Below are 26,763 nucleotides of genomic sequence, written 5' to 3'. Positions count from 1 at the left end.
CCACCTCCCATTGACCCCTCCCAAACATTTTCGGGGGATGCTGAGCCAAAACCATGGTTGTATGGAGTGAGGCAAATAGCGGGAGCATCTCCTACCACAGTTGCAGAAGGGAGGAGTTTGGGGATGTGCAAGTTGGGATCTGTGGATAATTCAACTGGAGAAAAGGTCTAAATGGGTTGTCAAAACAAGGAGGGCCTGACGCTTGTTGGGGAATCAGATAAGAGAGTCAAGGTGTGAAAGAGAGAGACTGAGTAAAAGCAGTGGTAGGAAGGATGATGTGGAGGGGCTTCTTTGGGTGACTGTCAGAGATAGGGAAGAGTGGAGCATGGCTGCGCTTTTCCCTGTCCCTTGTGGTGGGTTATTTGATGGTTGGAGCCATATTAAGGTCTGGGGTTGAAGCCAACCAACCATCTTCTTCTCTTCGCTCCTTTCGGCCCCTTACTTGTACATCCTCACTTCTCCTGAGCCTTCCCTTCCCACATGATTTCCTGTCTCTGCTAGAACTTTGATCTGATTTAGATTTTCTGGTATATCTGATAGTCTTACTGTGCCAGGGCCCAGTATCAGTGCCTCGTGTGCAGGAGGGATGCAGGTGGGCATGGGATGGGGGAGAGGGAAAATGTCACCCATAGCTAAGGCTCATTTCTAAAGGAGCTTTCTGCATCCTTGAGGCCCACGCTGAACATCCCCAAACCCCTGAGGTTTCTAAACATTCCTGTTGGTAATATTCCTCCAGAGATGTAGTGTGATGTGGAAGACAGAGCACTGGACTCAAGTCCAGGTCTCCAGCTTCCAGTCCAAAGTTCTGTCCACAACACTGTACTTGAAATCTTGACCAGGCACATAAAACAGAAGGTGCAGAGTCTCTTTCTTTAAGTAGCATGCAACATAGTAAAGAGGATGGCACTAACATCCAGTGCAATGAGAGAACAATGCAAAAATGATGAAGAACTTGCAAGGTGACTTGAGTGTGGTCTGGCGTATAGATGCTGGGGAAATCTGGAGGATTAGAGCAGGAGGGTGCTGGGGGAGCTCATCTTTGGAGCCAGGACCCAGACTCCAGGAGAAAGTTCCACATGCACATTATGATGAGGAGGATAAAATAATCACTATAATGATAATAAGCCAACTACTATTTTGAGTGCCTATTATATGCCAGGATATTATACTAGGTGCTTCATTTTGGATTAGTTTCTATTTATCCTTGTACATATCCACAATGTAGAAAGTGTTAGCTGTATTTTATAGATGGAGACCTTGAAACTCAGATTAAGATTCTGACCAATGTCACATAGCTAGTACTGGATAGAGCAGGGGACATGTCCCACATCTGCCTGCTGATACTCCTGGTGATTTGGCTGTTATACTGCAGTGTCTGAAATCAGCAATGAAATCTTAGTCCAAACTCTTTTACTGAATAAAGTGAAAGCAAGTCAGTCTTTCAAGAGGGCCATCACTCTGAATTTCAAGTTATTTCCCTTGCTTCTTCAGTTCATTTATAAAAGACATGGCCGCAAGCATCCTCCCAATAGGATGCTTAACCAGAGAGTAAACTGAAGACAGGAGACTCTGGAATTTCTTTATGTGCCTTATTTCCAACTCCCTTACTGGGCTCAAGATAACCTATTAAGCCATGTGGTCAAAATAAATTGACAGAAATATTTATTATTTCAATTTACATTCTAAATCTTTCATCTCTCTTATTGATTTTATTTAAGAATCTAAGTTTAATTACTAAGTGACATACTAGTTATTAATTCCATTTGTTTTTGTAAAAGAAAGCACTGTAATTGGAATATAAACCTCGCATGCTCCGTGGTTGGCTGCCTTCATTTCAGCTGTGTAGGATTGGTCTGCTCCAGAGGCAGCATCTTCTCCTGGCAGCAGGGACACCTCCACTCTGAGCCAGCCTTGGGGTATCACCCCCTCTGGCCTTGTTCAGTTTGTTGTGACAAGAGAAGGCTTTTTGTGATGCTGCTTTTGAAGACATCACCAAACTATGAAAGCCATGGAGATGGTGTGTACACTGTGTGCATCCATGAGGAATGAGGGGAATGGTATGTGATCTAAGTAAGAGTGAGTGTGTGTGTGTGTGTGTTTGATAGAGAGAGGATAAAAACCAGCATTACTGAGCACCAGCTTTCTGCCAGGCACTGCTAGGTGCTTTACTAAATCACACATCATCCTCACAATGTTGAAAGGTATGTGATACCATCACCATGTAATAGAGGGGAAAACTGAAACTGAAAGGAAAGAGACTTACTGAAGGCTGCAGAGAAATCCAGCTGACACCCAAGCATGACCACCTTCCTCTACAGCTTGCTCAGATATTTACGGAGAGCCTAACCTTGTGCTAGTGGAGTCAGGAGGGGCATAAGTCTGCAAAGTGGGGAGACGACAGAGCAAGACTTTGTTCACAATCATGGAACATCTACACTGAGAAAAAGGGCCCAAGCTCCCTGTTTACCAGTTAGGAGTCAAAGCCAAAGGCTTAACTGAAGTAGTTTTTGCTAAAAGAACACAACTTTTATATTCCAAAGAGTCAAAACGTGATTTTATTCAGCATGTAATTCTAAGAAGTGTGACCATTTAGAAGTCCTACTGGCAGTAATATAAAATAAAGCAAGGGGAGATGACACATTGCTACTGGAGAGTAGGTGATCTGACTATGAAGACAAAAATAAAGTCTACAGTTGATATAAATCTAAGCTACCTCACACCACGAGAACATATATTCAAACAGTAAACATGAGGCATCAAGAGAAGATCAGTTTATGTTAAGAAACATGTCTTTAGAAGATCAGGAATTGTTATTACACAGTAAAAATATTTCCATCCAAAATGGGAATATGTGGTTACAAAGAGAGTTATAGACGTGAATATAATATACCTGAAGTTTGAAGCTTCAGGTCAGAGCAGTAGGTAGAGTGGAAACGCCCATCCCCTTGAATTTAGAAGAAATTTGCTGGAGTCCAGGCTTTCCCCTTGCTGGCCATATATTCTTGCACTTTACCAATCTGTTCTGTGGTTTTTCCCTTTATACAATGAAAAAGACAACCCTAACCCATCTTATCTCCAAGATGGCTACCGATGTGTTTGATAAATTCTGATAATCATGGTCATGGTCACCATCAAGAAACTCTCCTTATTTCCTGGCAATGCAGGCTTTAAAAAGTAGCACTTGGATGTGACTGGTAATCCCATTATAGATTTCTTCTTCTCACTGTTTCCAGAGTCCTCTCAACCCCAGGCAAAGAGAATTTTGCATTTTGGCTTTTACAAGGGATGTGGCTATGAACATTTTGTGCACACGTTCTTGCATTTCTTGAATACATTTGCCCAGCAATGAAATTGTTGATAGAAAGGATTTGTACATCTTTGGGCCTGATAAAGTGAAACAGCTATTCTACCAGAGACATGGGTTCGTTCAGATGACTTGTGGGGTCACTACCATAATCTAATGAGGTTGTCCTATTGTGGCTTATGTGTAAATCCATTTCCCTGTAAGTCTTCCCTGGAGGAGTCATTCCCAGGACGAGAGTTCTTAAGATAGGAAATTGGACTGGATAGGAAGGCCTTAGATGAAGAATAACACCTGCCTCTTTCCAGTCCTCCTTCTCAAGTTATAGCACCTGGACAATCTGAGACGACAGTTTCCAATCAGGGGTGGGAAGGTTCTGATCCTGGCTCTTTGTCACTAGCTTGCATTCAGCTACCTTCTCACTGTGATCAGGACTGTCTCCCCTGTTGGACCAAGAAAGTCCAATGAGAGGTTTTGGAGACCGTATTTGTCTTGGATCCAAATTTTATTTCCATATAAGGCCCTCACTTGTCTGCTTCTTCTCCCACATACTCTAGCTTGGCATAACATTTGATTCTTCCAACTCTGCTGACTCCACGTTACCAGATGTACAATTCATGGTGGAAGAGAGCCTCCCTTCCTTAGGAAAGTTAAATGTTCCTTCTCACTCAGCTCCAGACTCATCAGTTGAAGACTTCTCTATTTCCTGTAAGACCAAACAGGAGACTTCAGCACATAGCCAATACTTCTCTGAATTTTTGTATCACCTCCTCTAAAGCTATATCTTTGAGGGTACATGATCATCTCTGCAAAGTCAGTATAAGTTAGTTGGTTTCACTAAAGTTTTTCAAATGTAGGACCGAGATCTGTAACTTCTCAGCCTGACCTAGGAGAGTCTTATCGCTATTTTTTACTGACTCCAACAGTTGAGCCAATTCCCCATTTTAGGGTCTATTTTAAGAACTCCCACTTCTTGCTGCCTAATTCTATATCAGTTAGGATTCTTGAAGAGAATGAGTCTCCTCCGTTCTTCGCCCAGCAAATACAACACCTCCTTTTTATTTTAAATAGCTTGTAATATCCCCTTTACTATTCTGCAATTGAATTCATAGTTTAATCCACTGATCATATAATTACGAAAATATATCATGCCCTAACAGCAGTGTAGTGGAGACATAAAAAGAAGGTAATTTACAATAGAAAGATACATACATATTGATATGTAAATGTCATCTCACAATTACACTGGTACCCATGAAGATGTTTTCGGGAGTTTGGACCGGGAGATAGAATTACCATGAGTATGACAGCTATAAATGCAGACTAATAAAGGAGTATTGTGTTGACAACTCAAGCCCCATTGGTGCCATTGCCATTGGTGACATGATTTTCTGAAAAGGTGAACAAATCTTGGAAGACTTTCAAACGAAAGTACAATCTTCCCTTGATTTAAACAATGGAAAATTTGGTGTGTATTAAAACTATACACAAAGTAAAAATACTTTGTATGTATGTGAAATGGAGTTAAGCTCTAGGCTCAGATAATAATAAATAGGTTTATCACCTACCTGGAATCCCAGTGGGTCACTAAGAAATTGTGCTGGATGAAGGAAGAATTTTTGTCATGCAAGCTTATCCCATAAATTCTAACTTCCTTGATCTCCATACATTAAATGCCAGGCTCACCTCCCAATTACTGTGATAATAAAGACATCCTTACAATTTTCCAAAATGGCCACCCATTGATGAACAGCTTTAGGTCAACTAAAAAAAAATTAGAGGGGATTGCTGTGATTGTCTTTCAGTCCCTCTGTCTGCAAGAGTTTCAACCTAAATCTAGCAGCAAGATGGCTGCAGTACTTCTGGGATTCTCATCTGTACAAAACCTCATCCAGAGGAAGAGAAACACCACATGTTCTGGTGGCTCTTTATAGAAAAGAAACTATTTTTGCAGAAGTACCTGGAAATATCCCTTAGGTCTCATCAGACCAAGTTGTAGTCTTAGAATTCCTGAACCAATCAATAGAATTACTCTAACCAATCAGACTCACTCCTGGAACTGGGAGTGAGGTCAGCTTTCCTTAAAGCACAGATGTGGATGGAAATGTGTGGATATCTGAATAAAAGTCAGGAATGAAGGGAGAAATGGATTCTGGGTAGGCAACCAAAATGTTCCCTGCATATTTGCAGAGTTGAGGATTGATTTTATTCAGGGAGATTCCAGGTTTGTTGGTGCCTTGAAAGACCACCTGGGCCGGAGGTTACATATATGTGTGTGCAATGGATTCCAAAGGCATAGTTGGAGTAGCTGAGAATGGGAGGTGGGAGCCCAGGAAAGGAGGAGGCGGGCGCCACAAGTCTGGACGAGCTGCCTTGTAAAAGGATCAAAGCTCTTTGAGATCCCTCTGCCAAAGCTCTTGCAGCGTGTGACAGGAACCCAGGTGAAAGATGGGTGTGAGTGGAACTGAAAGAGACCCCTTGATGATTTCCTGAGGAAATTCACCTGTTTGGCAATGACTTTGCTCCGCAAGTTTTCCTCCTGCATCCACATGTCCTCATCAACTCCACACTCAAAGGAAAGCATGATGGTTGTGAAACTGAAAAGCAACTTTCAGCGTATGCAGGTAACTCAAGTTCAGAACGAGAGGTTATACAGTACTGTTGGGCACCCCTATCGCCATTTTGGACTCCTTCCTCCCCTTTGCCCTGGTCTCAGCAGCATCTCTAGTCCTGCTCTTCTATCTATATAACCCATCTAATGCTTATTTCTGCTACTGCCTTAGCATCTCTCTCTCTCCTCCCCACCCCAGCCCCCATCTGCCTTCAGCTTTTTCCCTCCAATTCCTCCTGTTTGTTACAACCAGCTAGATTTTCTTAGAATAGAGCTCTTACCTTTTACTTCCTCTGTTCGAACACTTTTGGTGGGTGCCCATTGCCTACAGAATTAAGTACAAATTCTCATCCTGGATGTCCACAGTCTCGCCAAACATAAAAGAGTTCTAAGTACTGGACAGCAGTTTGGCAAATTTGCATTGCTCTGTACCAGGCATTGGGCAAGGTGTATGAACTGCTGAGCACGATTTTTCATCACTCTCCTTCTTGTAATCTATATTTCAAACCAAATCTTTTCCATCCATAAAAACTTGTGGACTATGGGGTTTTCCTGAAGTACTTGGGCTGCCTTTCTCTCATGGTATCATCTGTATTCCTGACTGATATCCCACCACTCTAGACTGTGAGTCCGTCATCACTGAATTCCCTCATCTCCTTCTGGTGATCCTAGTACCTGGCTTACTTTTTGGTAAAAGGTGTATATTCACTGAGTATCTTCAGTACTCCTGGGACTATTACAAAGTTCCACTCCTTTGGTCTCTACCCCATTGAAAGCAGAAGAAATTGACAATCCTCACAATACACCCATTTTATTTTTAATAAATCACTTTTCAACCTTGATGCTGATTCTCCAATGTTTAAGCACGCATACTAATTTTTTTCTTTTTTTGCTCATTTCAGATTTGGAACTCATAATGCCACCAGCCTGAAACTACTGTTAATATTTTGGTACGTATCCTTCAAGCCTTTTATCCTAACTAATATTTACAGCTCAGAAATTACACAGAGAATAAATACTTTTTATCTTGCTTGCTTTAGTTGACATTATACCATAATTTTCCTGCCAGCAATATTTTCCAGGGATATTTTACTCACTGTCATTTTCATTACCATAAACAACAGGGTGATGAACACCTTTGTGTACAAAGCCTTTCTTACATCTGTGGTTGTTTCCTAGAGATATACTTCCAGAACTGCAGTTGCCGGGGCAAAGGAGTATAAGTGTTTTATGACTTGAAATTCCTACCTTGGCTTTGCTTTTAAATATGTGTGTTTAAAGGGAATGCCACGAGCAAAGGTGACTGCTTAGCAGAGATCTGAGGGGGAATCTCCAAATTCCACCATTCTGGCCTAATTTATTTCACGACTCTGCTGATGTTTGCTTGCCTTCTTCTCAATTTCAAGAAAAAACACAAAACACTGAAATGAGATGCAGAGTCAATGTCTCCCTCTCACTTATAAAGTTTGCCTTCTTGATGTGAGAGGGTGAGAACTTTAAATCTCTCTCTGGAAAAACATGCAGTGAAATTGGAGATGGTGGGACCCCAGACCCAGAGTCATCATTGAATGGATGTGCTTTTCCAGGGCTCGGAGAGTATTGAAAACCCCAACAAAATAACATCAAGACCAATCCCACACAGCTCAGCTTCTTAGCAAAAAGAGCCTTATTTCTCTGTTACTAGGGTAGATATGTGCAGATGCAAAACACAGACAGACTGTCCTTGCCCTGAGTTATAAAATAGTGATGTCTGTTGAAGGTCATTTGCTTAGGGGGAAAAAAAGACTGGTACTTGGCAGGGAGGTCATTGAGGGTGGTGCAGCGCTGCCAAGAACCTTCGATACGAGCGGCCCGGGAGAGCTTCCACCTCACCCCAGAACAGGTCACGGCCCTGGTTACTGAGGGAGGAGGAAGGAGGGGGATAAGAGTTGGAATAAAACGAAAGAGAGAAGGTTATTCTCTGAATCCCCTAAATTCTAAAATTAGAACTCTCCTAAACAAATTTAAAAAAATCAATAAAAATCAACTGGACCTTTGAGGTAGTGTATCTTACCCTATCTATACAATCCTCTTTACAAGAGTGTCTTTATTCCAAAGCCGGGCTGTCCTAGGGGGAGAGTCAGCTCCACCCTAGACTCGCAGAAGGAGCTGAGTAGATTGGTAAACTCTCCCGGGCTGAGCGTCTTCAGTTTAAACAACTAAGGAGGAGTCAGAGTAGGAAAGAGGCCCCCTTTCCGCCCCCCACCCCCACCCCGAGCAGGGAATTTTATGGGAAGTGAAGGTCTGGAGATAGGGATAATTTTTATCCTGTCAGATGGCTCAAGGAAGGCCACACAGGAGTCCCCTCCCTCTGGTCTAGTGTCTGATGCTAATATGCCTTTATCCACCACATGTCTCTTATGCAAGGCCCCACAGACATCACAAATCCAACATGTCCAAAGCTGAACTTTGCTCCCAGGATGGCTTCTCCTCTTTATGTCCTTCTTTATCTCAGTTAATGGCTTTGTGAAGCCTCTCTTTACTCAACCCACAAACCTGAGTGCCTACTTCTCTCATACCGTGCAGTTTGTCAATTCTCTCTTCCCAACATCTTTGCCTCCACCCAGTTCAGGTCTGGGTGAGTTCTTATTTATACTTTTGCAAATCCCTTAGTTGGTTTCCCTTCTCCCCTGCCCCGTTCTCCGTCTTACCCTCACTCTCCCATCCATTGCCCACACTAGTGCCCGAATGATCTCCTGAAACAATCTCACCGGATTACTCCTCTGCTCGACATATTTCAGAGGCTTCCCAGTGTCTCCTGGAGGACCATCAAGCCTCTTAGCACAGCAAGCAAAGCCCTTCCTCAGTTTCTCAAGTCTTCCACATTCCACCTCAAATTCTTTACTTTGCACTTGATACATTCTCTAAAGATGCCAGGCTCTTTGAAACCTCTACCCTTTGAAACAGGTACTGCTTCTGCCTGGAATGCCCTTCTTCCACGCCTTTTCACTTAAATCAACTGCCAGACTCATCTAAAATGTCAGCGAAGTGCTCTCTCACTCCAAAGTAGCCTGTACATTGTTCTTTTATAGTATTTATCAACTTGTGTTGTGATGGTCAGTCTCTAAGCCTGAAGTGTGAACTCCTTAAGGACAGGCATCTTCTCTTCCACATCTGCATATCCTAAGAGGCTTAAACGGTCCAAGGCGTGTAATATATATTTAGTAAATTGAATGAAAGAATGAAGAAGATAAACAATGGAAAAGAATTCTGTGCTCTGGGTTGGCTCTTTGGCTAAACTATAGTCAAGTTATCTGTAGGAAAATAAAGTATCTCTCTGTTTTGTAGATATTCAAAAGCTGAGAATAGTGTGTGTGGAGGTATGTGTGTGTGTGTGTGTGTAGATGTGTGTATGGGCGTATATGTGTGTGTGTGCATGTGCATATGCACCTGTGTAGCTGTATGTCCTAGTCAGGGTTGATTATGAGCATTAGCTTTTGGAGAATATTCTTATGATAGGGTGTTTGGGAAATAGAAATGAACGTTCCATGACAAGCGCACTTCCTATGGAAGTATGAGACTTCCTGTGGAATAAGATCAAATTCAAATACAGTAGGGTCAGAAAGAAGAATTTTGGTTTGTAACTTGTGTCCATTGGAGAATGCGATCTCTGTGTACAAAGTGGTACCAATCACAGCTTCTTCATAAGAAGTCTTTCTTGTTATACGTATTAATATTTAGGTTCCCAGGGTGACTGCCCCAATACCGTATATTTAACAGTTCAATTAGTCATTCCCAAGTGAAGCATTCTAATTGATTATTTTTCAGTCTCTGTTGGTGATAAAGATAATGGATGTTTTTGTGGAGTAAATTGGCTTCCTTGCCTAATATCTGTTTCTTGATGTCACTGCCCAGCAAATAAATGGTGAAGTGTATTGCTATAAATAGCATGATGGCTGGCAGAGGAAAAAAAAAATAACTGTGTTTCCTGACAGTGCAAATTTCACACTGTTTTAATTACCACAAACGTTCACTCCTATCTCAGAGAGCTGGGCAGGAAACTGGGAATAACTGAACATTTGTAGAAGCGGCTGAAATGACAAGTCTGGGATGTGGCCTCAAGCCAGTGTGGCCAGGGTCGCTGTGACATACTCTGGGAACTCAAAGTCTAGAAGGTGATTGGGGACCCGCTGGGAATTAACTAGGTGAGACTGGGAAATTTGTCCTGCTGTTTGTGCTGTTACTGCTTTGCAGAAAAGGAGAGACACCTGTCTCCCCAAAATAAACAGTTTGAATTTCAGAAAAACAAAATAAAAGTGCACAGTGTTGGAATTTTGCTATTTAGGCAAACACCTACACGCATTTACAGTTCACAATTCAGTCAGTGTTAGAGAAATAGCAGGGTCAAGTTAACTTTAAGATATTCTCTGAATCTAGACTTTTCTCCCTCCGCAGAGCATTACGGCCTTTTCTCTTAGATGTCTGGCATCTTTTCTCATTTCCTTGGCAATCACCTGTCTTCCCTCTGACCTTCAGCCCCATCAGCTGGAACCACCTCTTCATTTCCCTGAACTCTGGACCCTTCCTGGCTCTCCTGAGATCCCACTTCAGCATGAGAATGGTGTGAAAATGCAGTTGCTGCAGCACTAGAGATCCGATTCTTGGGCATTTGTCTGATTTTGAATTTGGGGTGGGAATTTTCTGGCTCACACTCAGAAATCTCTATAATACTTTGTAGTAATGGAAAAAGTATGCATTGGCACAGGCATTTATAATTTATGCCAACTTCTTGTACACTTTTTCCCATGCGAGGGTAAATCTCATTGGATTTAGACCCAATGAAATTGGAAACAACAGTATCTTATAATTACTCAGAGGAGTTTCAAGGCTTAAGTAGGTGGTAGAGAAGGGAAAATCTTCACTTCCCATAGTGATAAAGATGTAATTTCTTACCAAGCGTAGGAGGTAGGTCTCCAGGGCTTAGAAAAAGCCCAGGAGGGATGCACAGGGATCAAAGGACCCAGCCAGTATCTCAGCTTTACAGAGAGAGGGGGAGTGGTCCTTCTCACCTATCACAGAATAGGCATTTAATGAATATTAATGGATTGAACAAATGAACATACAAACTGAACAAATGGCACAAAAAGGTGAAGCATGGATTAAAAAACATTACTCAAAGTTTCAATTAGAAGTATGCTTAATAAAAACTATCAAGTGCTCTGGCAGCCACAGTTCATACCATGATACCATGTTTCAATATCAAAGAGATGTCCATGCTAAGTAAATTACTCGGTAGTCCTACTCGGCTCCGTGTTCATCAAGAAGCTTAGGTATCATGGTTGACATGTTGTGGATGACGTATTCTAAGTGGTCCAAGACGTAAACCCTAAGACCACGTTGGTGGAAGTTACAGTCAAACAGACATCAGCTTGATATAAAGAATTGCATATGGAATCTCAACCGTCAAAGGGGTAGACTATGCTAGTTATGTAATCGCCTCTTAGTTCCAAGTTGCCTCTTTTTCCCTGCTCTTTGAAAATGGAGCTGGTCTCTTAAGCATTTTTTTTGAAACTGATAAAGGAAATGGATAGTAAGCTTTGTCATTAGAGAACAGTGGAGAGACGTTGAGGAGGAAAGTCTTTGCTTTCTGGTTCCAGTGTCCTTGCTCGGCAGGCTCCTTCCACAGGCCTGAACTCCGGCAGTGTGGTGGCTTCCACAGCCTCAGGCTTTTGCAGAATGCACAGCTTCTGTAGTGCATGGAGGCCAGCAGTGCCTAGTGGGTGGAATCCCGCAGCGCTCCCAGCCTCAGGTCATTTTATAGAGGTATATTTATACCTCTAGTGAAACACCTCCTCATGAACAGCTTTCCCTGGCACCATAGGGGACAGATTTCCAGCAAATTCCACTGGTATGGCACAAAGCAACTTCTCTTCCATCCTGTGAGCTGTGGCCTCTCCAGTAATATCTGGACCTGAGCTCTGGGGAACCTTTTCCTTAGCTGTCCTATCTTGGTCCTAGACATAGTGGCTGTTCCCTATATCTGCTATTCTTATATTCTTTAGTGTTTTCTTTACTTCTTAATAGCTAATCTCCCATTGCTACAATCCCCTTTTATAGTTAATAATTCCTTATATTAGACTTTCCCTGTTCAAATTACTCTGTGGTTTTAGTTTACTGATTGGACTCTGACTGATACGCCCAGCAAGTGCATGGGATCTTGAGAAATGGGTAGAATTTAGGCAAGCATAGAGGCAGGAGAATGAATATTCTAGGCAGAATGAAAGTATTAAGGTTCATATTTTCCAGGTTTATATTTCTGTGTAAGAATGAAAGACTAGCAATAAATACACTTAATCTGATTATACATTCATTGAGGCAAAGACTATGTCTGATTCTTCCACAAGGCCTATAATCTTGTAATGTTCGATGAGAGAACAAAACCTTCTGGATATTGACTGGTCAATCCGTTTGACTATAACTATAACTGAGACCTGGGAAGAAAGACCAGTCCTCAATGCTTTGCAATGCTTTGCAAATAATAGTAATATTAATAAAAAATAACAGTAATATTAGAAAAATATTGAATAATACTATGTACCAGGCTTTCTACATATGAGCTCATAAGTAACGACCCTCGAACCTTTATAAGATAAATATTATTATATCTGAAGCACAGAGAAGTTACATAACTTGTTTGGATTCACATAACTATTAAGTGGCCAAGCCAGGATTTAAGCCAAAGCAGAGTGGCTCCAGATCCCCAGCCTCTGATCACAGCACACTACTACTGCCCAAATATGGTTAGAGTTGTGATTATACACCACAACAATACACACCTTTCTCTTCAATATTCTAGGGGAACAAAAGATGGGAGTCTTTATACATTAAAGAAGGGAACCTTTGCTTTGTAAATCAAGATGCCTTCCACTGAAAGTAAGGCAAAGGAAGGATTTCTGAACTCTCCTGTTTCAAATATTGAGTATTAAAATGTTCTGTATATTAATTGATACACTTTCCTGTGAGTTGTCGTACGTTTCTGGGATTCTATTCTCCTGGGTATTTACCTTTTTATCCCCATCCTTAAGGAGTTGTGGTTTTGAATGCTTGAGTTCTAATACAGAGATTCAGAGAGCAGTAGACGAGCTCTTCTTTGGAGCAAAGGTTCTTTCTGGATCCCTGAAATACCTCTCCTCATTGCATTCAAGACTTGCTCTGGTTTCCCTTCCACATGGGGAAGTAATTGGAGACCCATGCTGGCCCATGCCCAAGTTTTCTTACTCTATATGATGTGCTTTTATCCTGGAGATTTTGGAGTCTAAGGCTTCTATCCCATGTGGCTCTCAGTGCCCCACAGGACCCCAGTATGGCTAATAACACTTTTGAATTGCTTTGCCCTATCAAATCCTGCATGTATTATTTCTTCCACCTAGAATATTTCTTTTTCCCCTTCCTCTCATCCTGCAAGACTCTACTCAAATACGATGCCTTTTGAGAGGCCCTTCCCAGCCCCTCAGAAGAATTAGCATTATCTGCTGTGCTCCACGAACACATGGCTACCATCTCTCTGTTAGGCCTTGTTATGTTACCCAAGGACTGGCACATGCCTGCCTCCCCTCCAGACTGTGAGCTCTTGGAAGGCAGAAAGCTATCGCATATCCACAAACGTTTTCCCATGACCTGATGTAATCACTAGGACTTAGTAGGTGCTCTATAAACATTTGTTGCTTAAATAAATACATGAATAAGTGAATGGATTGGGGCCATACAGGATTTGTGGACTTGGGAAAATCATGTCATCTTCTTTAACCTTAGTTTAATCATCTTTAAAATGAGTCAATGTGATGAAATGATGTCAAAAGTTCCTTCAAATTCTGGCATCCAATGGGTGTGAAACTTAGTAACGATTTTTCTATGTTGCCCTGAGGTTGACTAGGAAACTTTTAGAAATCCAGAGCATCTTTGTTATTCCAAATATCTTAAACAACCTCAACTCCAGAGATCTCAAGTGGAGGAGTTCTGTTCATCTCCACTCAGAAGACTCATGGGCTCAAGTGCTAATAAAACTCCTTTGCTTATGGGCAAAAGAGTTGACTGTACAGTGTAGGAGAAAAGTCACATCGACTATTTAAACATCTTTTGGGGTATCAGCCTCATCAGCCACAGTTCTAGAAGTCCTGACACTAACCTGTCAATCCGAGAGCAGGGATGCAAGTGGCTTCCTTGATACCATTATAAACACTTATATCATCTTCTTCACTCTCATTGAGGAGCTTGGACAGACCAGCTGCCTCTCTTGCTGCCCTTATTTAAGAAGTTGGTGTAGAAAGTTTTAGTCTACAGAATTCAACTAAAGCCCCCTCTTTTTTGTCAGAGAAGGAATATTCCTCCTAAGAGCTGTAGATTTGAGATATTTGCACACAAGGCCAAATTACAATGGTGTGAGGAATACAATTGGAAGGGAGGCTGCATTCCCAGAGGGACTACTCTATGTCATCATGCCTAGAGCAGTCCAGACCCCCGTATAAGTCCTGGGACCTTGGGCACAATTGAAATAACGTCTCTGAAGATTTTCTATCTGTGAGAGATCACCATTTTGGTTCCTTCCTCAATTTAGGAACTCTGTTACATTATTTTCATTTTAACCTCATCGAACTATGAAATCATCCATTTCTGGGAAGCACTGTCTTTCTTTGTGCTTGATCAAGAAGTTAAACGTATAGTTCACGTTTCAACCCCATTATCCAGGAGGCGATTCTTTGCTCTGGAATTAGAGCCTGTGGTAACAGTTAGACTCTCCTTTCCTTTCCAGATGCCAGGCATTGCACAACTTCAAATTATTGGCTGACCAATGCCAAGGGAGGCAACGCCCCCATCTGGCCAGACAGAAGAAGCAAGATGAAAATAATGATAAATTAGACTGTATTCATTGACTTCCCTTTATAAATGAGGAAATAGACTCAGAGAGGTTAAGTAGCCAGCCCGCAGTTACAAAGCTAGTAAGTCTAATTCTAAAGTCTGTCTTTGGGGGTGTGTGTGTGTGTTGGGGGAGTATGGATAAAACAGACCACTTTTAAAAACAGAAAATCCTAGATATTTTATGTTCAAAGAAGAAATTTGAGGTTTCTTCAAATAAGAATTTCAAAGAAGAAAATTGAGGTGAAACATGAGATGTTCAAAGTCATAAACCAAGCTGGCGGTGGAGGCAGGATTAGAACCCACATCAGTTTAGTCTCAGCACATCGGGCTGTGTAGAGGACCCCACTGAGGAAGGCAGGCACAGCTGGGGAAAGAAGACATGGCAGAGATGCAGTCACGCTTATCCACTCTTTCACCAACTTATCAATACTTCATCAATGAGGAGCATCAGGCCCAGAGAAGATCATAATTTTATGATGAATAAGCTGAAATGATGTGTATCATGTCAAATATCAGGGGCTCAATAACTTATTTTCCTCCTTCCTGGAACAGGGCTGTTCAACTTTTTAATATTATTATCATTTACTAAACTAATTCATGCATGTTGTAAAAATTTTTAAAAGGCGCAGAAAGTTAATAGAAGGAAACAACAGTTCTCTCCCCAAGTCCATTCCCCAGGGTTGATCATTTTTAACCTTTTCTGATTTCTGTCATTCTTACAGTTAGTACCATAATTCTGAATATCGTGATTATAGTTCTTTCCATTTATTTATCCACCTGGTTATTTTAAAGGATACACTTAAATTTCTATTTCTTATTCTACCAACTGTTAGCAAAGTCTCTTTCCTCATGTGACAGAGAAAATTGTCACCCTCTACCCCCATCCATTTAACATTTTCCAAGGTCCAAAATGACTTTACATGTCGAGGTTTACAAAATAATTACATTCTGTTGCAAAGATTAAGTCTTTCATTTTTTATCTATATGTTGATTCTCTACATGGAGACCAATAAAAAGACTTTTAAATATTTGATCATATTAATATTACTCACTATAAGATCAAATGGCATATCTAGACCAATACAGAAAGAAAATAAAATCTTTGGCCTTAATACTGTGTGGTTAAAAGAGATTTAAGCAATATATTCAGAGCAATTCTTTTTTCTTTTGCTTCATTAAATACCCCAAATCATTCCATATTTTAGTTTGCTTTTTGTTTGATTCTTAAATTTGCAGTAAGGGCTGGCCTGGTGGCACAGTGGTTAACTTCCCACGTTCCGCTTCGGCCGCCTGGGGTTCGCCGGTTCAGATCTCAGGTGCGGACATGGCAGAGCTTGGCATGCCACGGTGTGGTAGGCGTCCCACATATAAAGTAGAGGAAGATGGGCACGGATGTGAGCTCAGAGCCAGTCTTCCTCAGCAAAAAGAGGAGGACTGGCGGCAGATGTTAGCTCAAGGCTAACCTTCCTCAAAAAAAAAAAAAATTTGCAGTATATTTTTAATTTCTCTTCGTGTTCCCAATTGATTTTTTTCTTGATTATCAAAGAAACATATGTCTTCTTTACAATATCTGGAACAATATCCATATTTTTAATCCATCATATTAATTGTTTCCTGATCCCATGACTGCCTTCCTAACCTGCTGCCTTGCAGTCTGACTGGGATGTTTTTCTTCATTTACTCCTGGACTGGTTTCACTGTTTCTTGAATCTCATGTCTTCCTTTTTAGTTTTACTATAATGTACTCTCAGGCATTTCACCTCCACAAATAGTAAGTGAAAAGTGACTTTTTGAGCTCTTGCATAAATGAAAATGACTTTACTCCACAATATTTAAGAACTTCTGCATTTGCTAATGTTGCTGATGAGAAGTCTGTTGATAACCTGCTATCATTTTTGGGGTTTAATTTTTTCAGTTTTTTTGGTAGTCTCCTCTCTCTAGGTGTCTAAGCTTGTCTTTTATTCTCCCCATGCTGAACTTTCACAGGGACACATGCATCCAAGTGTGGATCATGTTTCATCCATTCTGCTTCTTGATCTTTAGTGGTCCTTGCAACTTAAGGATTGGTAGTTTTCCACTCTGGAAATTTCTATTTTATTATTTATTTGATAATTTTCCTTTCAGTATTTCTCTGTTCTTTTTTTGGGAACATCTAGTAGTTGGATTGTGAATACCCTGAATTGGTCTTCCTTATTTTTAAATTTTTCCCTTTCATTTGCCTCCTTTGGAATTTTGCTCTTCTTCCTGGGAGCTATCCTTGACTTTAGCTTCCATATTTTCTATTAAGTTTTTTGCCAATTATGATTTTTTATAAATTTCAAATAACTTTTGCTTATTCTCCAAGTGTTTCCCTTTTAGTGATTACCATTAAAAGATAATTTTAAGGGGGCCAGTCCTGGGAAGGGCCTACTAGCTAAGTTTGGCATGATCTGCTTTGACGGCCCAGGTTCAGTTCCCGGGCACCGACTTTCACCACTCAGCAGCAGCCATGCTGAGGCGGCGACCCACATACAAAATAGAGGAAGGTTGGCACGGATATTAGCTCAGGGTGAATCTTCCTCATGGAAAAAGAAAAAAAACAATGATAATTTTAATATTATCCAAAATCTCTCTAACAATATTCATTATACTTTTATACTCTCTTTTGTTCTCTGGATTAACCTGATGATGAATTATTCTCATTTCTTATCTTACTTTTCCCTCCTGAAATGTAGGGCAAATCTTAGGTGCCCATTCACATTTAGGGATGAAGAATTACTTGACTAGTACAGATAACTGTCCTTAGCTGCTTCCAATTTGGTGTTGGCTTGTTTGCCCAGCAAGCCTTTCTCCTGAATGGGAGGACTGGTGGTGAACGATGTGTGAGTGTATGTGTTTGTGTTGACCGGCAAGGTTTAGATTGGACTTTGTGAGCAGACTGGCTTGGCTGCATCTTTCCACTGCCACCAGCCCACCATATAAGAAGGGCTTCACTCTGAGGCCAGCTCTAACACTTGACACCTAAGACTTCCTCAGCAATTGTTCAATTTCTATAGAATGGAGTGTTCTCTGCCTAGAGGCAAGTAAAAGCAGGCTGCTCTGTATAGGAAGAAAAGATTGAGTAGCTCAGATATTTCATGAGGAATCTTTTTATTAAATAGATAGATGTTACTCTTTTTTTTTTTTTTTTTGAGGAAGATTAGCCCTGAGCTAACTGCTGCCAATCCTCCTCTTTTTGCTGAGGAAGACTGGCCCTGAGCTAACATCTGTGCGCATCTTCCTCTACTTTATATGTGGGATGCCTACCACAGCATGGCTGGTCAAGCGGTGCCATGTCCGCACCCAGGATCCTAACCAGCGAACTCCCGGCCGCCTAAACGGAATGTGTGCACTTAAACTCTGCGCCACTGGGCTGGCCCCAATGTTACTCCTTAATTCTTGGCTTTCCATACCCTAAGACATCAAATTTGGAATCTGTGTAGGACTTCATTAATTAAAACAGCTCCCACCTTGGCTGCAACGTTCTCTTCTGTTCTGGTCATCCACTTTCTCCACTCTGGGTTAGCCAGCCATTCCTTTGATTTAAACTACTTGTCATCTTTCAGAAATTTGCTAAATTTTCTGGTGTGCTGGTATCCCTTTTTCTGTTCTCTACATTTCTATGATTTTATGTGCTGCTGTCTGGTTTTTTTTGGTTACTTCAACAGAAATTGGGAAGAAAGAGTTGGTAAATATATATGCTTAGGTTTTCATCATGAACCAGAAAACTCCAACCATTTAAAAAATAATGTAAACTTTCGAAGGGATTATATAAAGTCTTTGGCATTTTCTCATGGGCCTCTAATTGGTTTATCATGAGGAAAGAAAAATTTTAAATAAGTGTTATATTATTTAACCCTAAATTAATATTACGCTTGGATAAGATCTAAAATATAATACCAAAACCGTTTCTGAGAATAAACTACTGAAACCAATTTGAACCGGTGATTTTAAAAAATGAAAAATAAAATCTGGAAGACAAAGAACACAGTACAGGTAAGTGATAACAGATGGACTCAGTTATAAACACACACAGACACACACACACTCTCTCTCTCTCTCCTCTCTCCCCATGGGTGATAGGTCCCTCTACACCACTGCACATAACTTCAAATCCATTTCTTTGCCTGCACAGATTTGTAGTCAGATCTTGCTGGGCCTTATCTTATTGGTAAAGGCCCACAGCGATTAAAATGGCATTGACAATCTTCTGATCTGTCCTTGTATAATAGAAAATTCAGATTAAGGCAAGATTATGGTAATGGAGGAGAAGATCTTAGAGTGGGAAGGGCTTTTTGAAGACAGCTTGTTCAGTTCTCCGACTGACACATATTTTCTGTCTGTAATATCCTGCCTAATGGCCTTTTCTTGATCATCTCCAGTAACAAGAAACTTGTAGCCTCCAGAGGCAGCATTTTCATCTTTAGACGGTGCTGTTAAAAGGCCTTTAAATGTAACCCTGATCTGGCTTTATGTACCTCCCAGTGTGTTCACCAGCTGTGCTCCCTGTGACATATAGCGCAAATCTGAACCACTGTCATATGGAAGAGGAGTTTGATATTTCGTATGTTTAACAGGACAGGTAAGAAAGAGATCTATTTAATGTCAGAGACAGTTGTCACTTCCCTATCTAAAGAAGCTTGCATTCCTCAAGCGGATCTTTACAAAGAGCAAGGCTGTTAAGTGAAAGCTTTAAATATAATTCCATTACCTACTTTACAAAGACAGAGTGACAGCCAATCATTAGAAGAAGAAAGTCTTCACGGCTGATGCACAACTTGCAAAAGATGTGATTTCAGCCATTATAAAGGAGGTGTACCATAACTCCCCACCAAGATGAGTTGTGTTTGCTGGTGGCCCATATCATCTCTATAGCTTCCATTTGGAGATGAGATTCAGTGCAAGTCCCCCTCAAACCATTAAAGATGGTCTATGGAGACGGAATTTGGTTGTCCTGAAACGCCTGAAACTCCAGCCACCGCTGACTGCCTGTGAAGACATGACAGGAAGTCCAGGAGCAGAGGTAGCCCATGCTGCAGCTCCTGGTGCAAATGCATTCTGCAGGCTATGTGTGCATTGAGCGCTCCACTCTCCATCCCCGGGGGGAAATTCTGAAACGCATAAGCAAGGTCCACAGACCACAGAGCTGAGAGGTCCTTAGTCATCACTTCCAATTCCCTCATCATACACATAGGAGGACTGAGGTCCGGGAGGGGAAATTAGAAGCCAGAGTCATTCAGGAAGTCAGTGGCAGAGAAAATACTAGAATCTGAAGCTTAAATCCAGTTCCAGAGATTTTTTTCCTCTATCCTTTACTCTTCTGTTATGGCCCATGGTTCTTTATGACCTGGCCCCAGCCGCCCCTCTATCTCCCTCTTCTGCAGGTCTCCCCCTTGCTCATTCTGCTCCAGCCACATGGCATCTTAGTGTGCTTGAAACACACCACGCAGGCTCCCTTCTCAGGGCCTTTGTGCTTTCCATCAGTCACTGAGCATTCTCTCTCACAGCTGCATGGACCACTCCCTCTCTTCATTTAGGTGTCTGTCTCTATGTCAGCTCGTCAGGAAGGGCTTCCTTGATCATTTTATCTAAAACAGGCCTCCCTGTCACTCTCTATCTCTTTTTCCTGATTTATTTTCTTCACAACATTTATCAGTATCCTGACAAATCAGATATCAAAATAAGTAGCTTATATGTATATGTATTTAATCTCTCTCCAATAAATGTAAGTTCCATGAAGACAGGGGCTTTGTGAGTTTCTAGTGGATGCAAATAAATATTTTTGAAGGTCTAATTAAATAGTTTTGAAAGTGTTCAGTGACATTTATGAGGTCAATTAATCGAAGTTCAGGTGGCACAGAATACCACTCTGCTACTGAGAACTCAATTCAGAACTCATCCTACCAAAGACAATACGGTTTCCTTGCCTCTGGTCTCCATTTCCAATTGCTGGTTCAACTTAAATATTCACTGAGCGCCTCTCCTGGTTTAGCGACTATTCAAGCCACTGGGAAATTGAGCTTAAAGAGACCAATTCTTCACCTTTCAGCTGGAGTTCAGTGGAGTCGAATGTAAGACAAGATAACTACAAATCACTTTGTAAATTCAGAGATAGAAAATTAACAGTGTATTAAGGGATATGGAAACACGGAGGAGAGGAGCCTAATCTGGCTTGAGAACTGACTCCTAGAGAACAATAAGGGAAAGTTAGCTGGGAGAGATGACCTGAGGAATGGAGAGAACGACATTTGACAACGCCAGAAGCATTTGAAGAAGCCAGACTCAGAAGGGGAAGCAGCTCTAATGATGACAGGGAAAGATGAATCATCAACACAGATAGTTATTGATGCTTAGAATACCGGGAGATACCTTGTCCTCATAGGAGCTGTGGCCCAGCTTGTTTAATTCACTCTACATTGTCAGCAACTTGCAGACAGGGAGTGAGTCTCTTCATATCCAGAGCCTAACCTATGACTCCGTACATGCAACAAATGTTTGTTAAATTAAGTAATAAATACGGCAACTGATTTAAAAGGCACATTTTAGTAGAATAAGGACAGGGGGCTAGGCATCAGGAGACCTAGAAGGCTAGTCCTTGCTCTACTACCAGCTATATTAGTTTAGGCAAGTTTCTTAGGTGATCTTCCTCTTTCGTTAATCACCAAATAATCAATAAAGAGGGTAAAACGTCAGTTCTAAGAGAACTTCCAACTCTGACATCCTAGAATATCATAAAATATTCTCCTAGGCTGTTCTCTTCTTGGGACTGGCTAGTGTTAATCGATTTTAGAAATAACATTGTATTTGCAACGTCTTAAGGAAATTTGTTCTTTACCTCAGTGATGGCCAAGGTCCTTTCAAGTAGCCAACGTGCAAAGCCACAATTAGACCCCATTTATCCACAGGTCCATTTTCTAGCAATCTGACTCATTCAGGACCTTTTGATCCGGAACTCATCCAAAGAGTCCCCTGGGCACCCAGATGAGCTGTCAGAAAGCGCCAGCATTAAAGATTATGCGCGTTGCTCCTCAGACCCTCTTTCAAAGCCTGATAGAGTCTAGAGTCCTGTTTGCCATCAATTACTCAAGTATGCTATTTCCTCTGCTGGAAATTATCTTTCTTGTCTATTTTTGCTGGTGAATCCCGCTATGTTTTTCAAGCTTTTCTCAAATGTTCACTGCCCTGAGCAGCTACTATGCTCTCCTACTGCCCAGAGTTTGTTGCTCTACCTCCTCTGCTGTTGCCCTAACATGTGCATGCCTTCCTTATAGCCTTTGCCATTCTGTACTATGGTTATGCTTGTTGAGGTCATTGTCATGCTTTATTGACGCTGTTCCCTAGGACAGAGCCCGGCATCGAGTAGGTACACAGGGAGTGTTTTCTGGAGACCTCTAGTGATCTGGTTTCCTGGACCTCAGTAAAAGGAACATAGTACCCTGGAAGGAATGGCTGGAGAAAGCATTCAGAAGAGACAGGTATAAGAGCCCTAAGCAAAATCTCAGGTGACATTCATGACACTGAGGAAGGAGACAGAAAGACCTAAAACCAGATACAGAACTGTGATAATTCTCAGGTTGCTAATGGATCTTTAGAATGACACCTCTGAGTGACTTTGAAATTACATAGTCCGTATGGCAGATGAGAGTTCAGAATTTCTGAAAATGTCAAATACATTTCAGAAAGATGTCTATTAAAAAGAGCTTACTGTGCTTGTTTGGTGTTTGACAGGTTCAACTTCAGTTATCTGGAAAAGGCCAAGAAGCCAGAGGAGTGAGGCATTGTTTCAAATCATAAACTGACAAGATTTGATTAAACGTCATCATTTGCCCAGCATTGTACGTGTACAATGAAGAACCAAAGACTGGACTCTCAAGGAAGCAAAGAGACAAAAGTGACACAGCCACAATGCTCAGCATGCAAGTTAGCACCCAACTGATGGGCCCAGATCATGAGAATTATAGGCCCTTAGCACACTGAGGAGAGGTCAGGGGTCAGGCTAGTCTGGTGGGGGGGGGGGGGGAAGGGAGGCTTCCTGCAGGAGCTGGAACTTGGGCCATCTCTTGCAGACTGGGGAGGATCGAGATTAGTAAAGAGAAAGAGAAGGTTCTCTAGCCAATGGAGACAACTCAAGCAAAGGCCCTGGAATGGGACTGGCAAGAAGAAGTGAGACCAGCCGAGTTCAGTCGAGGAACGGGTAGGATAATGTATCTCATGGTAAGTCAGATTATGGGGACTGTTGACAGTCGGGCAGAAGTACTTGCCTCTAGATATGGTAGGCAAGACAAAGGAACAAATAAGCTTATGGGTGAGTTGGGCAATTATGTAGTCTAGTGGCTACTAAACAGTCAAGTCACAAATAACCTGATGGTATTGGTGTGTTCCATGTGAGAGTGCAAGTTCCCAATGTCTGGAATCCCCTCACTTCTCTCTGTTCAACCCCCACCCAACCACATCCTGGGAAGTGGGCAGTAGGTTATACTGAGTGCATTGCACAGATTAACTAACTCGGTCTTCCTCCCAAGGATCTTCCTCGAATGCCTCACCTCAGAAAGATCTAACACAACAAATAAAACAAAAGCAGTGAAGATAGCGACCTGTGAGGACCAAAGCCATCTATGCAGAACTCCAGGGAGCTTCTGCACCGGCAACCGGCACAGAGAGTCAAAATCCTCTTCTGCCTTCTTCACTTTTCTCAGTCCTCAGGACACCAAGCTTCTAACTGACCATGCTTCCATAGCATGCCCACACTTCGCCTGCACTTCCTTTAGGCTGACGTCGACACTCCCCCTGCCATGCAATGCTCTATACTCCCAGGTGAAGAGTTTCCCTTCCCACTGGGCTGGATGATTCTGGGACCTAAGGATCTGCTCAGAAGAGCAGATGCTCAGTGAGTGCATATTAAACAGCTCTAGTGCTCCTTCCCTGGTTTTATAATCTGGTCCACAAAATTCCTGATAGCCATCTTCAACAACATTGCAAAACAACATGGACCTTTAAAAGAAAGTCTGAGCATCAGTTAACACAACTTGAATACAAGAAATCCCAGCAGCTCACAATCTTTCACCCTTTTCCAAAACATCCTGTGGGTCAGCAACATCCCTCTAACATTCAGAGTGAAAGGAAGATCTCCTCTCAGATCTTACTGCAGGCACCCCATTGGGGTCTTTGGGAGATAGTCACCCAAATGGCCTACATTTGAAGTTGGCAAGACCACCCCAGAAACAGCATCTGTCCATGTTCCTTTCACCAAGATCCGTGGTCTGCTGATTGTTGAGACTTGGGCTCAAGTGTTGACTTCCCTTTTTTTTTTCTTAAAGATTTTATTTTTCCTTTTCCTCCCCAAAGCCCCCCGGTACATAGTTATATATTTTTAGTTGTGGGTCCTTCTAGTTGCAGCATGTGGGACACCGCCTTAGCATGGCCTGATGGGTGGTGCCATGTCCGCACCTAGGATCCAAACCAGCAAAACCCTGGGCTGCCAGGGTGAAGTGCGCGAACTTAACCATTTGGCCACGGGGCCGGCCCTCTTGACTTCCCTTTTATGGGCTAAAGTTTTGTCAACTCACTGTACCTCAGTGACATGGCGAGTGTCCCTTCTGCTTGTGTCATCCCTGCCTCAGTCTTTCCTGCCCACGTGCAGTGTTGCGCTGCAATACAACAGGGAGATGGGAAGGGCTTGCTGAGTCAAACTGGAGGCCAAGCAGAGGCAGCTTTGCCTACGTGAAGTGCTCCACCCTCTCAGCCTTTCCTATTGAAACCACACTCTCACTGACTCTTCCACTATCAGCTTCCAGACAGATCCAGTGTCTCCAAATGCTCTGTTCTTCTCAGGCAAGACTTTCAGCTGCACAGTCCTACCTACTTTCTCTTTTCTTTCTTTGACACCCCATAACCAAATCTGGTCAACTATATTTTTAAATCATATACCCAAACCAATCACTTCTCACACCATTCGTCACTACCACCCTAGTAGCCATCATCATCTCTCAGTTGGATTATTTCAACAGTCCCCAAATTGGTCTCCCTGCTTTCACCCTTGTGCTGACTGCACATAAGAGCCAGGGGGGTCCATTTGAAATGTAAGCCATGTCCTGTCCCTCCTCCTCCAGGGGCCTTCGATTTACTCAGAGTAAAATCACCTCCTCTCTAAAGGCCTTACGGCCCTATGATCTGGTCCCCATTTCCTACTCTCCTCCTGCTTAGACTCCACCCACTCTGGCCTCCACACAGCCAGGCACCCTGCTACCTCAGGGCCTTTGCATTTGGATTATTTTCCTGCTTGAAATTCTTTTCTCCAAGATACCCATATAATTTGTTTCTTCTCTTCTTCCCAGGTTTGCTCAAATGTCACCTCATCAGAGAGTACTCTCTGACCTCCCCATGCAAAATGCACCTCCATGGAAGTCTCTCTCTCCCTCTTGCTGATTCATTTTTCTTCCTGGCACTGAGGGCCAGCTAATATTTTATATATTTATTTATCTCTTTACTGTCTTTCTCCACCCCACCCCCACCCCCCCAAGCCTCCAGAATGTTAGTCCTTTAAGTACTGAGATTTTGCTTTTTACCACCATATTCCCAGAGCTTAGAACAGTGCCTACCACATTAAAGTGCTCAATAAATATTTGCTGAATGAATGGTGAACCAATAGAAGGTTTCAGGACGCTGTGTTCTGTCATATTTTTGTGTCATATTTTTCTAAATGATTTCCAAAATTATCAGGGGATTCTCCATAGGACCTGTGCTCGATCATTTTAAGGAACTATGCAAACTTGAGTAGACATCAGGAGACCTGTGATTGCATCCCAGCTGTGGGGTTTCACCTACCTGAGGCTCACTTTCTTTCCTCTGTAAAATGGACATACTAATTCCTGTTTCGTTTCTATTACATTTGCAAAAGCCAAAGTCGTGGAGGCCTCCCATGGGCTGTAGTCAAATAGTGACCGGAGTGGCCATCCCTCTCGTCTCGAGAAAGTTGCAGTTCAATGAAACGACAAATGAAGGGAAGGAGTGGTCGTAAATTTTGTCAACTGTGAGTTGCTAATGACCCAGCATGAGCATTCTTGCTCAAGGCCACTCAGCTACAAAGAGGGTGTCCATAAAAGGAACTTCTTGTCCATTGATGCCCCACCCCTGCATATTCTAGTGGGTGTTTTCAGGGCCCCAACTGAACGCAAACTTGCATTTGTGGCGGTTGCCTAGCACTTGGCTGAATCTTCGTGAAGAGTGTTTATAGGCCTAAAACACACATGGCAACCTGTCCTCCTCTCCAACCTTGCAGACCTGCTACAATAATTAAATGAGATAATGCTTGTACAGGGCTTCACACAGCATCAGAAATACAACTATTGTTAGCCTAAACCTGCTAAACTTTGACTAATGCCAAAGCTGGTGTATAACTGGTACTAGAAAGAACTTGGAGGGATGAAGAAAAAGGAGAGAAGAAGAGAATAAAAAAGTATTTTTTTATTTCTTCTACAAAGCTATATTTTCACTTTGTGTATTTAAGCAACCAGATATTTCCCGAACATGTTTAGAAATCACAGAGATGCTGTGTAAGACACAGACCCTGACCTTGAGCTATGCTGTAGGAAGACTAATTCAGATGTGGGTTATAGGAGAGACTAGAACAGGGATAGGCTGAAGGCAGGGGCACTGGATGTTGGCTGTTGTGGTTCAGGTGAGAAATTGTATGGGACTAAAAGCTGATGGTCACAGTAAGGATGGTGAAGAAAGAAAAAATACAAGGGACGTTTGGAAGGAAAATATGATAGAGGTTTGGTGACAAGTTTTCGTTCCCTAACCACTTCATTCCTTCATTTCCTTTTACTGTGCTTTAGATGCCAGGCTCTGCAGCATCCACTGGAAATGTAAGGATATGAGCGTCATGAGAAGTTGCATTGTTTTGTCCTCCCACGAGCCAGATAGAGTATTAGGAAGT

General features: G+C 42.0%; 1 long non-coding RNA gene across 1 annotated transcript; it reads left to right on the top strand.

Annotated features, from left to right (window-relative positions):
* The first annotated feature begins 5,690 nt into the window (after window positions 1–5,690).
* On the top strand, window positions 5,691–25,690 carry LOC106781711 (uncharacterized). Its single transcript, XR_001378402.3, has 5 exons — window positions 5,691–5,925; window positions 6,815–6,862; window positions 22,554–22,808; window positions 22,892–23,039; window positions 23,348–25,690. It is a non-coding gene; the product is annotated as an uncharacterized lncRNA (long non-coding RNA).
* The last annotated feature ends 1,073 nt before the right edge of the window (window positions 25,691–26,763 follow it).

Source organism: Equus caballus, chromosome 15, assembly GCF_041296265.1.
Source record: "Equus caballus isolate H_3958 breed thoroughbred chromosome 15, TB-T2T, whole genome shotgun sequence".
In the NCBI taxonomy this organism is placed as follows: domain Eukaryota; kingdom Metazoa; phylum Chordata; class Mammalia; order Perissodactyla; family Equidae; genus Equus; species Equus caballus.
The sequence above is the reverse complement of the archived record's forward strand: the minus strand, read 5'-3'. Positions and strand labels throughout refer to the sequence as shown.